Raw genomic sequence first — 12,888 nt, forward strand, 5'->3', positions numbered from 1 at the left:
ACTGCAGCAATTGTAGGAGAATTCCGCTACAATATAATTTCGCTTCCAAGGGGATTATGGGAACTGCAAAGCGCATTTGTGTCATGTGATTTGAAGACCGCTGCTTTGGTGTTTACCACCCACTCTTAGGGCTGTCCTGCAAACACTGGAGACTGTGGCTGCCACGGGCGCTAATTAGCTGCCAAAAATATACCAACTTGCCCCACAGGAAGTTGCTACAGAGCTGCCACGCCAGGCCAACGTCAACAGCAGAAACAATTAAGTGTTGAGCAGGCACAGGCGGTGGCAGGAGAAGAATAATGGCTTCATAATAATCCCTGGGATGCATGGATATTGCATCGGATAGTGCCTTTACGAGTATGTTGCATAGCTTTGCGCGCGGCTCGGCGGTGGCTCATCAAACTGCTGGTTGAAACCCCCTTTGATTGGTTTTATTCCTTCTGCAAGTTGTCCGTTTTGGCTCGACTCGACCCAATTTCTGTTCGCCGCCGCCCAAAAACTAATTTGTGTCGCAATGTAGCCGAAAAGTTTGCACACTGCATTAAAACAATTTGTCAAATTAGGCAAAATGTACAAGTTTCTAATTAAAAGGCATACACACACACTGAGACAGTGATAACCACACACACACAAAGCCACAGATACCCCGCTGGCGCCATTTGAAATGAGTATCGTATCTGCATCTCTTTCGGCGCACTTAATTGCTGGCAAATAAGCGGCAGAAGCTTTGTTACAGGGTATCCTTAGAGCAGAAGGGCATATTATATGGGTGTGGAATACCTTCCATAGGAAGAGCTAATTATCGTATTGTATACTTCTTTCCACCACCTCACCTCAAACGGACCTTAACAAATCGTCTTTTTTTGGAAGGTTTGACACAGATTTGACTTCTCAAAAACTTCGAGAAAGTTCTTGGAGCTAAAAGGCGACTATGTTGAAAAATGACATGATTTTCTTATCCAAAAACCTGTGTTTCGTTCATAAAGCCACGTACTTATTGAACGGCCCTCGGACATAGCTCGTAACGATCCATGATCTAGTAATATTTATAGCAACCTCTGTAAATATCCTCTGTGTCTGTTCCTCCTCCTGCTCTTCTGTATATACTCGTAGTTCTCCCATAATAATTACCATTTATAAATATTTAATAAGAAATACGGCTAGCGGGGTATCCTTCGGTCGGATAACTAGACTACGAAGTAGGACTAGCAGTGGGAGTGTGCGTTTGCGTGTGTGTGTGTGTTCGCCCACATAAAATGACTAACTGTAAATAAAATGTAAGCAGCTGCCTGTCGACCGTACTTGGCTGATTTGCTGTTGTTGCTGTGCAGTTAATTAATTTTATTTAACATTTTCTGCCCGGGCCAATTATTAATACATATTTCAGCAATTAGAGAGGTCCTCTCCTGCCATGAATTCTAGGACAGGATATTAAAAGAACTGTGAAGAGCGAGTCGAGTCAAGGACTCTCCTCATTGTTATGGCAAAGCACATTTAACTAATTATGCCGAACTCCGGCTTCAAAGACGGGGCAGAAAGTAAGATAGAGAGAATGTGAGAGTAACCCCATACACAGCCACCCACAGCCACCCACAGCCACCCGCAGCCACCCTCCGCCACCCACAACGACCCACAGACGTCAGTTGTCAGTTTAATTAATCCTTTTTCAGAGCAAAGAGCCAGAGCAGCTGCAGCCAGCTCCTGGCGCACACGGCAAATAAACAGTTATAAATAGCAAGGCAAGAGGCCAAGGACCAGGAGCAGGACCGAGAACCCGCAGCCAGGACGACTGTGGCGTACAAATTAAATGCTACATTCAATGCCATTTTGAAATCATTTCGAGCCGAAACCCCGTTTCCTTTGGCTTCGGCTTCGGTTTGCGATTGGTGTGGGGATTGGTGCCGGTTGCGGGGGGTTTGGTCTGTCTGAAGGACGCACAAAAGTTGCAAGAGACCGACCGACCGTCCCTGCCCGACCCGCCTCGGCTTCTGCCGCAATTGAATTTCATTGGACTTTGACCAAAAAGAGCTCGAAAGAAAAACAAGAACAAGCAAAAAAAAAACAAGCTAACTAGGGATGGCTGCCGAGTCTTCAGATACCCATCGTTCGTAGATATAGGAAAAACTCATTATAGTTTTTTTCAGATTTTTCTGAATATATAGAATGGCTGTTATATAGATAGGCTGATATAGAATGGTTGAAACCAGGGATCACAAATAAGGGTGATTAAAATTGAAAGGTGGTGCTTATCGAAAAGTATCGCATATTCTAACTTGGAATACGATAGTGATCCGATATTTTTTTAAATCCGATATATAAATATATTTAAAATATATGCGCATTTCGTGGAAATGTCAACCGAGGCCAACAAATCTAAAGTCAATAAAAGACATTTCCATATACTTGTGTAACGATATTATTTTCTAAAATTATTGAAACTCAGCTAATTTAAGCAATTGGAATATAATTTCATTAACTTTGATCTGAAAACCTATTTAAATAAACAAAACTTCACCTTACTATTTTCTCCTATAAGAACGATAATTCCTGATACAATTTTTCCTCAAAGTCACTCTATAATATTGAACTATCGACAAAAATTCCAGAAAATTTGATCAATATTAGTTCACGATATATTTTTTTCGAAACTTTATTAAGCCAATAAATTTCTGTCGCGTACGCAAGGAGTTTTAAATTAAATTTTGTTAAATGTACAAATCATATTTGCGTCAAATTATATATACATAAATACATTTTTCTTTTATCACAAATGGTGTACAAAATACGAATACCCTCTGATACCCTTCTATGGCTTCCCTTTTTTTTCTTTTTGCGCTAAATTTTGTTCCTCGGTTGCAATTTGAAAATTACTTTCATTACGTTTAAAAGTTCATTTAAATTTCACATCATAGAACTTATTTTCATCTCGTGGGCATTTCATTAGGCTTCACTTCAGTCCAGTCCATTTTCCATTTTGCATTTTGCATTTTCCATTCCATTTTACCTTCTTTTTGGGCAGCGTGTTGTCAGCTGTCGTACGATACATATTTATCCACTTGGCTGGCCCGGGAAATGCCAGTTGAAAATGGGAAAAACTAAATAAAATCTCCGGCTATACAAATCGTTGACCTATTTGGCTGACCCAGGGGCCGTAATACATATTTCGTTTATATCTCGCGCCGGCTGTGTTGCCGTCCTTCAAGGATATGACAGGCGCTCACTAATTGAGATACTCCTCGCTTTTGATCAGCAGGGTGGAGGAAGAGGGCGGGATTCCCCTGGACACACTACGTTATGCAAGTGGAATTGGCGGATGGTGGATGGTGGATGTAAATGAAATGAGTTGACGTAACAATTAATCCAATGGCATGGCAACGGGACTCTTGTGTCTTGTGTAACAGTATCCTGCATCACCAGCAATGAACGAGCGATAATTAAATACTGACTGCCTTATGCCTTCTCGTGCTCTCGTGTTCCCGTGTTCTGGTCCCCTGTTCAACCTCCACCAGCTTCTTTTCATTGCCCAAAACTTTGAGTAAGTCCTTGCGCAATTAGGATGCTGGCTACCACTAATAAAAAATGGCCCCGAGTCGAGCATCCTTGTTGTCCTTGTCGCTGCCCCAAGTCGATACTCCACTACGGAGCGGGTGGAGTTCGCTTCATTTGCTCCAGCTATGCTTATTTCCACTTAAATGCTTAATTATAATTGAGTTTTATATAAAGGGAAAGCGGAGAAATTGTCCCTGCCCCAAGAGGAAGGAGGGAGTGGGGAGTGGGGAGTGGAGTGGAGCAGTGGCTTCCTGGCAGAGGAGTACTTGAAATTAAATACAAATAATCTTTTGACTCCTTTCCCTTTCCCTACTCTTCTCTTCTCTCCTTTTCCTTAAAAGGGTTCTGGGCCGCGGACTCTGCTCCCATTTGGCGTTGTTTTAATTACGTCTTAATGCCAACGCTTACGATCGCCCACTCTCCCCGTCGCCCCAGACTCGATGAGTGAAATAAGGTTCAATGGCTTGCCTTTCCTTGCCCGAGCTGTGCGTATCAATTCAGCGTTAATTGCTCCTCCCTCCCCATTCCCATCTTCATCCTTATCCACATCCTCTGTGAATGCCAAACGAGCTCGGAGCTGGAACGCAGTGTGAAAGGGGGGGAATCGGACAAACTGGAATGGTGCGAATGCCATTTTGGCCAGGTTTTTATTGATTTTCGTCCACGGCAGCCTTTTTACAGATGAGTAGCTAGCGAGCCAGCAGCCAAGGACAATGGAAATAGCCCAATTAATCGTAGGTCAATGGATGCTAAGTGTTTAATAGGAATTTTGGTGAATCAAGATATGTAATTAGATAATACTTTGTTCCAAAGAAACCTGCAACTCTTTCGTATTGATTGAAAGAAGATTGTTTAGCGGTGCAAATTTATTGCAGTATTTTCCTGGTTTTATACCGAAAGCACCCACTGTCCTTCAGCCCGCCTAATTATGAGAATCTTGCCAGACAATGCTGGAGACGACCGACTCTAGCTCTGAGGGTCTCAGGGTAACTGCTCATCAAGGAGCAGCCCAGACAGACATGGAGTGCGCCCTGCCACTCACTTGAGCCCCAACTATGCTATGTATCATTATTATGAAGCCGATGGCGATGGCGATACCGATGCCGATGCCGATGCCTGCAAGTGTTTATTTTTGGCAGCCAGCAGCAGCAGTACGGATTCAGAAGTGGGTGCCAGGAGGTAGGCGGCGGCGGCGGTGGCAGTGGTGGCAGTGTGGCAGCGCCAGCAGTTTTTGTTTTTGTTAATGTTCGCATTAATGTTGTCATACTGTTTGGCTCTCATTACGGTCGGAGAGTTGGAGATGGAGATGGATGGGAGTGGAGATGTGAAGATGTGGAGATGTGGAGGCTGGGGCTGAGCGATGGTAGCGTTGCCGTTGCTCTGGCATTAATTAAGCATGTTTGACTGTGAATGTCAACAGCAGAAATTGCCGTTATGTGTGCCTGCGTTGACAGGCGGCTGACTGGCTGGCTGGCTGGCTGGCTGGCTGACTGGCAAGGGGCGTGACAACTGCCTGCTGCCGCTGCTTGCTGGCTGGCTGGCTGGCAGCGTATCTTCCATCTCTCCTCTGGCCGCTATCGGACACGCTCAACGTAATTAAGTGACGCAAGTCAATTTATTTTGCAATTAATCATTAATTTATGCGCACGGAAGTATAATTTACTCATATTTCAGTCCACCCTCGTCGCAACGAATAAGAGTTATCATATTTCGAGTGCGATTGGGGCCCTGGAAAGGCAAACATCCATCCCCTGGATGACTTCAAATTAAACATCCTTAAACGTTAGCTAAAACAGCATTTAGTAAGAGCAAATAGCAAAATCCTACATAAAAATGTTGAAAAAATTCCAAAAAATATCTAACAAATGTTTTTCTAATAATCAAATATGTCTGGGCTGCATTCCAGCAAAGAATGGGGTTGGGGAAAGTGCATTGCAGAGTTTGACAATTTTCCAAATTTTATTAAGTTGTTTGTTTGATACTTTTTTTTTTGCATATTTTACGAGTCAGTTGATGGATTGATTGACTGACTGATGGATGGTCTGCACTAAATAATCGATGGCATCTGGGCAATAATGCATTAATTTAAAGCATTTCCATTCCATTTCGTATTTCCATTCATTTGACAATTAAGAGCCAGCGCCAGGCCAGCGCCAGGCCAACAATCCACAATCCAAGCGAATCCAATCTGTAGGGACTGCTACTGCTGCTGGTGCTCCGACATGTGGCCCAATTAAACGTCAATTAGTTGGGTTCAACGACCTTTGACCCAGTTGTACGTAAGCTTACAGCAAAGAAACGTTGAAACGCTTACGTACGTTTGAGCATGAGAGCGGGAATCAAAGGAAATTATAATAATGGCTGGAAAAGCATCGGGTATGGGATGGGTATGGGTATGAGTAGGGGACCATTGTCGCGCACTCATTTAAAAGATCATCAATCATAGGCAGTTAGTTAATTGCTCGCTCGGCCTTCTCTATGCGGACAAAGGAGCGGCTGGCTGGCTAGCTGGCTAGCTGGCTAATGGCCAGGCCAAAAAAAAGAAACGAAACGAAACGAAAACGTTTAGCAAATAGGAATGCCGAGCGTCAAAGGCAAATTAAAAAAAATAAAGCTTAAGCACGCCAACTTTCGGCCAAAAACTCGGAGCCCGAGACCCGAAAGTTCAAGTGAAATAAGCCATGACAAGCAGAGTCCCTCCCTCACCAACAGCCTTGGCTTGGCATCTCCCCCTCAAGGATCCCTCAAGGCAATAAAAAAAAGCTTTAAAAGCAAATTGCCCCAAAGTTTTGGCTTATTCCCGGAGCAGAGCACTTACCAGAGCCAGAATCGATGTGCGCCCGCCTGGAATATGAAGGAAAATTGAAGAAAATTATGACAGGAAACATTTCGAACGGAAATGAGCCTGACGGTATTTCCGGCTCAGCGACAGTGGCGGCGGCGGCGGCGCCGGCAGCAGCAACGAGATGTAACTGCAAACATAATTAGCTGACATTTTCGCTCATTTCCAAATACATTTGGACATGTCCCTGTGGCCCTGTCACGCCCATTCGCATTCCCCCCGCCCCCTGCTAATGAGATAAGTCTTCAGCTCAACAGTTGTCCAACCTTTGGCTGTCAGTCCCCATCAGGACCTGGTCCACTGCGCAACGTAACCTTTTCGGCTGCGATAAAACAAAGCAAGAAGATAAAACCCCCAATTGGAAAAGGAAGGAAGAACCACCCTTCAACCACCGAGCAAAAATAGCTTGAAAATGGCGCAGCATTTATAATCTGTCTTTGATTTATATAACGATTTCCGCTCAAACTACGAATGGCTTATATGGGAGTTGGACAACCCACCCTTCGACTCGATGACTGCTTTATATGCTGACTTGACAATAATGGCACAAACACAGCTCACATCGCACAGAACGTGCCACTGGCATTGGCTTTGGCTTCAGCTTCGGCTTCGGCTCCTTTACCGCTCTACCCATACACGCGCACACATACAAATACACACATACAGAGATATCGACTTGGCCTGGCCATGGCAGCACAATGACATGAATTCAATATAATAAATAAAATATAATGCTGTCAATAAAAATAAATAAATATAACATCAGCAGCAGCAGCGGCAGCAAAAGCAGTGAAAGCAGTGCCAAAGTTTAAGAAATCACTGGGGGGAATTCTGTGTTGTGTTGTGGATTGAAGAGCTTAAATTTTTTGCTGGAAATAGCTTTGCAATGTTTGTTTGCTCCAAGGATTTTCGGGCTGGGAGGGTGCTCTGAAGCTGCGACATGCCTCAGTATTCACCCTGAGCCCCACAAGCAATACCAGAAGCCATACCGCATTTTATGCAATATTCTTAATAGGCGAATCAATAATCTTGTAAACGGGCCACAACAACAATCAAGTCAATCGAAACATGTGAACTAAAACATTTGCTAAATTGCAAAATGCCATTTAAGTGCCTCGAATCAAACTCCCATCCACATCCACAGAAGCGACAGAAGCGGAGCCTATCCTATCCCATATACTCGTACTGGTACTCTGTGGGTCTGAGAAACTACATATATGGCCATGTCCCAGCTGCGAGACCATCGAATGGGAAGCACTTAAGCCATCAACACAACCCTCAATCGTTAAATAAAACATTGGCTAAATTGCAAGTTTCGTTTCAATTCCTTGAATCGAACGAATGCTTTTCCTTCACAATTTCCAATTTTCACACAAACGCACACCCAGCCATCCAGCATACTCGACACACTCGACAATCGTTTTCAACAATTTATGATTTATTTATTTATGCAGCCCAGGTTCTCGCTGCTCTGCCATCTAACCCGACCGACCGACTTTTGTTTACCAGTTTCGTGGAGCAGCAGCAGTTGGAAATGGGGTTAAAAAATATAAGATATCCGGGAAGTTGGCAAAAAGAACTCCTCGACAGGCAAAACAACAATAATGATAATCGAGTAGACTCGACGATATTTAAGGAAACCGAAACATTTAAAGGAATTCTCCAATTCCCCCAATCGTGTTATCCTTGCGTTTTTTTGTTTTGCTTTCTGGTTGGAGCTGTCAGATTTTCGTTCTACACTCCAATTTTAAATTAAAATTCAATTGTATTCAATTGTTATTTGGCTCTCGGTCAGAGCAGTTTGCCCCAATTTGAACTGGTGAAAAAAAAAGGAAAAGTTGCCTTTAATTTTCGTTTTGCTCTGTGTTTCAGTGAAAATATTAATTCTAGTGTTTTGTTCGATTTCTGTAAATATAATTCTAGCAATAATTTTTACAAAAAGTGCACAAGTGTAAGTACAAGTACATCCATATTAAACTAACAAATTCCGGTAAAAGTTAGCGATGAAGTCTATGCGGCTTTCGGCTTAATGCAAATTCATTTAAAATTTCTGTACGTACTCCCAGCTGATTCCAGGCTGTCGATATTGCCACGTAAAGGCTCTGCTCCTGGGGGAGAATGTGTGTGTGTCTGTGTGTGTCACGGCAATTTAATTAGCGAGCACATAACTCTGATGAAATATTCAGCGAGTTTCCCGGCAAAATATCCGCCATAGCCACAGTACAGCCCTGCAGCCAGGGAATATCTCGTGTTTATGTGTGTGTGTGTGTGTACATTTCTGGTATGGCAATTCATTAGAACACCTCATAAAAATCAATTAGCGGCATATTTCAGACCCGCGCCCCTCAAACGATCCCCTGGGTCAAAAATTCTTCAAGTGGCTTGCGGCTGTTGCCGCTGTTTCTGCTTCTGCTGTTGCTGTTTCTGCTGCTGCTCTATGGACGATTAGCCGGGAGCTTTGATGTCTCGCACCGAAAAAGCTCCACGTCAAGCATTCACACACACCCAAAGCGTACATATACATATGTATCCGTACAACACATGCATAAGCCCATACTTTATAAAGTTGACAAGGCTCAAAATGATGACTCACAAAATGAAGCAGGGCGGACGGACTCCACGGTAGGGCAGGGCAGGGGCAATTCGAGATGGGGCACATCGTGACACACGGGGCCACGAAAATCACGCAAAAACATTAGAAGGGGCTAGAAGGGGCTATTTTCATAGAAATTAGATGTGAAAGAGTGTCGTGAAGAGCTGCTGGAAATCAGTGAACCGCAGCATCCCCAAAACCTGGAAAGCATAGAAAAATTTCTCATTTTCATGAAAATTTAGAATTGAGGGAATATATTTTTACAAACTGTCTTTTTGACAATTGGCACTCGGGTAAAATGTAGAAGATTTTTGGAGATCAGAATTTGTTTGAATACTTTGTGTGTAAAATCAGAATAGGCCGTGATTTTCGAATGTCAATAAATATTTTAAAAACTTATTTGAAGAGAGACTACTGTAGAGTACTGAAACTGTTCTTGGAATTCCAAGAATATTGAACTATTCTGCAGAACAGAAGATCTATTATCCGAAATCATTTTCAGATATTTGTATGTTGCAAATTGCAAATCTTTTTCTGGTTGCTGATGCTGTGTTGGTCCGTGTCCTCGTTCATTTCCGGTCCATCTCCGTGTCTAGTGCCAGCTCAAAACACAAAACGCAAAACGCAAATATGAATGACGAATTACACACTTTAACTGCCAGGCTGACAGGCACTCATACATACACACACACACACACACACACCACACTCAACTCATCCGAGTGTACACAGGGAAAATAACAGTAAAATAAGAGAATGCAGACGTGAAGTACGAGTAAGATGAAGAGGACAGTTTGGGTAACGCACAGTCTGGGGCAGCAGGCACATTAAATTATGCTGACAAGGCAGAACGGACAGGGCAGAAGCAGAAGCAGAAGCAGAGGCTGCTGTCAAGGGGAGGAGCTGTAGCTGTGCCATCGTTAGGTGTACAGGAGACACAACTTGCCGGGCAAAATCAGCCACAGTTAACGTCAAAGCTAACACACGGCCAAGAGCCCGACGCGGCGAAGAGATGGCAAAAAGCTGAAAAGCAAAGACGAGGACGAACGTGAACGTGAACGTGAACGGGAACGGGAACGGGACCGAGGAGCAGGAACAGAAGCAGAAGCAGGACGAATGGGATGCCCGGACTGACTGACGAAAGCAGCCGTGGGCCAAATGAAGCAGACCCCGATGATGATGATGATGATGATAATGATGATTCGGGCGAGTGGCTTGTTAAAATTCCAGCAAAACGTCAGACAAGCAGTCACCCTGCTATCCCGCTATCCTGCTGCCCTATGGAATCTGTGTGTGTGTGTGTGTGTGTGCGTGTGGGGGTGCTGTGTTGTTGTCAATGCAATAAAATGAAAATGAAATAAAATAGACAAAATGGTGGCAGCCAGACGGACAGCAGGCAAAATCCTTGAGGCCAAAGATGGGTGGCCGAAATGCCCAAAACGTAGACTATCCTGATAAGCGAAATATAAGCTCATATGTATGTGCCTCGGAGTGAAACAGGAGCGGACCTACAGCCAAAGGGTTGGGATCACTGATTTACAACTTTATTTTTGATCGAAACAATAAGTAGCAGAATGTTTCCATATAAATAAGTACATTTTTTGGTTACACGATTTTCTTGGGCTGGTTTTTGAGTTGACTCCAGGATCTATCTTAAAATGTTGTTGTCCAATTATACGCTTTGTATACAGGAAAAACAAGTGCGGAATCACAAAAATTACGTTTCAAAAGCTGACAAATTAAGGGATTGTAAGCTTTGGCCTTTATCAAGAGTTAACCGCACAAGCCACAGCATCTTCTGTATTCCATCCTATTATCTCTGCTATGACACATTCCCCAAGCCCGCTCCTGGCCCTAGAGCCACATGCGATGTGCCTGAGAGTGGGTGTCCGGGTCCGGCTAACAGAACTTAAATGCCATTAGCCCTCGTCCTGGCACTCGACACTTGGGTCCTGCCACACGGACACGGGGGCGCACAAGTGAAGGGAAGGCCAGGGCGGAGGCAAAAGCGTGCCAGGTAACTAATACACACACTTACACAGAACTAAGCTACTGTACGTGCCCGAGCCCCACACACAGCACAGACAGCACACACAGCACATGGAGGGCACACTCTTTTCGGCCCACACACCACCCACTCTCTCTCTCTCTCTTTCGTTCCTCCATTCCATACTACATCTATCTCACTCGCCATATGACTCTGTCTCTCTCTGTCTGTTCTGTTCTGTGTTCTGTGTTCGGTGCGGTGCTGCCAAGGCAATTGAAATAACTTCTTCCGCCTGCCTGCCCTGCTTCCGCTGCTTGAATTTGTCCCCCAAATCAGCTTCCACCCGACTCTTTGGCTCACTCCCTCACGCCACCCCACCCCACCCCACTCCACTCCACCTCATCATCGTTTTGGAAAAGCTCAACAGACTTGAACTGGCAGTGCTCTTGCCTTTGCCTTTTCCCATTTATTTCCTTTTATTTGGCTTTAAGTGATTTGGCATGGCCTTGGCCACATGTTGCCAGCAACATGAGCTCAGCTCTCTCTCCACAAAAAGGTTGCGAGAGAAATTTGTCGCTCGTGTGTTGCTTGTGCCTCTTCCTTTTGATGGCAATAAAAAACATTTAAGCACGCATTACCGTTATTGAGCGCCCGCTCTCGGCCTCGGCTTGAATCTGACATTTTGGACTGCGGCACGGCGGCAAGGCGGCACGGAGGCACTGAGGGCAACGTCGACGTCGTTTCTGGTTTCTTGTGGGGGTGGTTGGGTTGGGGGGTTGGGGGGTTGCTTGCGTGGGGTGTTGGCAGTCTGCCTAAAGTTCTGGGGTGTACGAGTGTGCACTTTGAATTAATTCGAATTGCTTTTGGGGGATGTTAGATCTCCCTCTGTTATGGCGACATATAACGATGCGTTGACAAGTCGGGGACGGAACAGATTGTTGCCAACAAATTAACTGCAATACAATGTTTGTGGAAACATTAGCTTTTGCGGTTTTTAAATTTTGAATATTTTGTGTTTAATTTTGGTTTTGATGTAAGATAATCATGTACAAAAAATGTATTTATTTATTTAAATTCTTGGGCCTATAATACGAGTATCATTGTTCTAAAATATACAAATAATATCAAATATCAAATATTTTCACACACTTCTTCCGGTGACTTAACGAATTAACTGAAATTGTGTCACACTCAAATGTTGTGGCCATAAATTTTGCAGCTAGCACTCGCAGCAGTTGCAAGAACAAACACGGACTCAGATACAGACGCACACACAATGACAAATGTACAAGGCTGTGTACCCCAGTCCACCCAGGCGCTCTTGCCACTTGAAAACGTATGTGCCTCCTAGTTAAATCCTTCCCTTGCTTCCATCTCCATCTCTTTCTCGTTCGTTCTCGCTCTCTGTCTCTCGGTCGTTCTTTCGCAATGATTGTGCAACATTTTGTTATGCAAATCACAACGCAGTGCGCCAGGAAATAGGCTACGGACTGACCCACCCAACTTTAACCCAAACTCAACCCCAATCCCAGTCCCAGCTCCCAGCTCCCAGCTCCAACCCCAGTCCCAGAGGCCTGGTGCCGGGGGGAGAGGCAGGGGCAGGGGCAGGGGCAGGGACTAAGTAAGTTGAACTACATTCCGCACAGGCAGCAAGTGGCAGCACAGCGGACTGACGCTGTATTTTATTGCATTACTTTTGGGTCTGGGTCTGGGTCTGTGTCTGAGGCCGTGGCCGGGGCCGGGGCTAAGGAGGAAATGTGGGAAAATAAGGAAGCGAAGCGGAGGCCGGCCTCCGCTTGGGGGCGGACAAATTACATTACCAGCCCGTGCCGTCGGGATGGCAGAAAGACCATTAACAACTTGACGACAAATGTGCAGCTGTTGAAGCTAATCCAACATACCCACTTATTTCGACTC

The 12,888-nt window shown here is 44.5% G+C and overlaps 1 protein-coding gene across 2 annotated transcripts in view; it reads left to right on the top strand.

Moving 5' to 3' along the window:
* The window catches only part of LOC6587467 (AF4/FMR2 family member 4), a 42,020-nt gene that overhangs the window by 10,316 nt on the left and 18,816 nt on the right, over window positions 1–12,888 (top strand). The window contains exon 1 of one of the 2 annotated variants that reach the window (XM_026987419.1): window positions 8,316–8,342. The exons of the other annotated variant lie outside the window; for it this stretch is intronic. The gene's annotated coding sequence lies outside the window, so the exon portion shown is untranslated. Of the gene's footprint in view, window positions 1–8,315; window positions 8,343–12,888 lie in introns of those variants that run through there. 2 annotated transcript variants of the gene reach the window in all.

This window comes from Drosophila persimilis, unplaced genomic scaffold (genome assembly GCF_003286085.1).
Source record: "Drosophila persimilis strain 14011-0111.01,24,50 unplaced genomic scaffold, DperRS2 tig00000000-arrow-pilon, whole genome shotgun sequence".
Classification (NCBI taxonomy): domain Eukaryota; kingdom Metazoa; phylum Arthropoda; class Insecta; order Diptera; family Drosophilidae; genus Drosophila; species Drosophila persimilis.